Raw genomic sequence first — 1,936 nt, forward strand, 5'->3', positions numbered from 1 at the left:
ACACACACACACACACACACACACACACACACACGGTGGTCATGATGACCATAAATCCCAGGCTACCCTTTAATCCTAAACAAAGTTGTGAAACTCGAGACTTTCCTCTTGTTCCTTTACTTAACATTCACTCCTGGAGCCTTCAGTGTGGAAATTTCTGCACAAAATCACTTATTCCTGCCCTTACAATGGGAGACAAGCTTAACGCTGGGAAAAGAAAAAGGATTTAATTGCTGGCTGTCCTGTTCGCTCAGGAATCCAGTGTTAAACATCGCTCCAGGACCTTTTCCAGACTCTTAGATAACACCTTTGCTCTAATGACAGCCCTCCTCGTGGATTTTTACCTTGGCGTCTTGCGGTGAAAGAATAATACAGAACTCTAAAGCTTCTAAGTCTGTTCTAACAGTTCACCTGCTCCCAGTGGGAAGCCATCAGTCCTTTCGGTATTGTCGCAGTTTGAGTGCTGCGGTAACAGAAATACCCTAAGTGGTGGCTTCACCAAACAAACGTAGTCTCTTGGAGCTTAGGAGGCTGACATCAGAATTTGGGGTGCTGCTTCTAGGGAAGGGCTTTCTCTCTGGTCTCCTTTCTTTTCAACTTCTGGCGCCCAGTTTGTGGGCTTGTCTCCATGGGAGGTGGCATCTCTCTTCCCTGTCTGTCTGTTTCCCGATGCCTAATCTGCTCCTTGTACTTCTCAAAGGTGGCTGGCCTCAGACACGCCCATCATAGATCAAGCCTCACCAACACAGCAAGGAAAACCCGACTCCCAAATGGGATCAGAAGAGGGGTTCGGATTTACAGCATACATTTTTTAGGGGACACAATTCAGTCTGTACGTGTTTCTGAATCAAGGCAACACACTACACAATTGATGAATGCACCAAACTCAAGGCCATCAAGTCACTGCTGACTCTCAGCAACCCCCTGAGGGTTTCTGAGACTGTCATTGTTTACAGGAAGAGAAAGCCGAGTCTTTCTCCAACAAAGCTGCTGGTGGTTTTGAACTGCCGACCATGCAGATTGCAGCCCAATGCATAACCACCACACCACCAGTGCTCCTTCCTACAACTGAGAGGTACTCAGTAATAACAAAGAAGTCCAATAGCATTCTTTGACCCTCCCGTAACTATTTCACTCACCACGAAGAACCTGACTTCTATTCTCCAGCCGCGTCTAGCAAAGCACAATCTCAAGGCTACAGATCACCGGAATCCCTACAAAGTGTCTTCGCCACCTCTGGACATGGGTCACCACACTAGGCAGGAGCACCTGCTCATAAAAACCCCTTTCTCATATTGGGCCAGAACCTGGTTCTCTACCACAGTCCTCTCTTCCAGCCTTTAGGATTAGGTCCATGAAAAAGAAACAAATGTGCAGAGGGTGTTCTGTCACCCACCAGATTGCTTGTCTCAGGTGACCGGACAAACTTCCAGTCAGCCACCACAGGGTCACTTCAACTGCTTCCTTGGTCCATTCAACACCCCAACTGCCCTTGAGTGGCCTCGACTCACAGCGGCCCTACGGGACAGAGCAGAACTGCCCTTATGGGTGCCAGGGACTGGGACTCCTGACGGAAGCAGAAAGCCTTGGTTCTCTCTCTCCGAGCGGCTGCTGTCCTCTGTCCAAGCAAGAAATAAATCATCGGAATCTTCCTGCTACGTTAAGAATGTGTTCAGAAGGTAAACAAGCGGCCATCTAGGTCAGAAGCAACAAAGCCCACATGGAAGAAGCACACCAGCCTGTGTGATCAGCAAGTGTCAAAGGGATCAGGTATCAGGGATCAAAGAACAAAAAATCATATCATTGTGAATGAGGGGGAGTGTGGAGTGCCCATCTGTAGGCAACTGGATATCCCCTTACAGAAGGGTTGTGGGAGGCCAGTCAGGGTGCAGTGTAGCAATGATGAAATATACAACTTTCCTCTACTTCCTAAATG

At 48.2% G+C, this 1,936-nt stretch overlaps 1 protein-coding gene across 1 annotated transcript in view; it reads right to left on the bottom strand.

The window, feature by feature from the left end:
* The window catches only part of CTPS1 (CTP synthase 1), a 45,189-nt gene that overhangs the window by 19,723 nt on the left and 23,530 nt on the right, over positions 1–1,936 (bottom strand). The gene's annotated exons all lie outside the window — the stretch shown is intronic.

Source organism: Echinops telfairi, unplaced genomic scaffold, assembly GCF_000313985.2.
Source record: "Echinops telfairi isolate 266 unplaced genomic scaffold, ASM31398v2 ScPeMD7_7457;HRSCAF=8495, whole genome shotgun sequence".
NCBI lineage: Eukaryota > Metazoa > Chordata > Mammalia > Afrosoricida > Tenrecidae > Echinops > Echinops telfairi.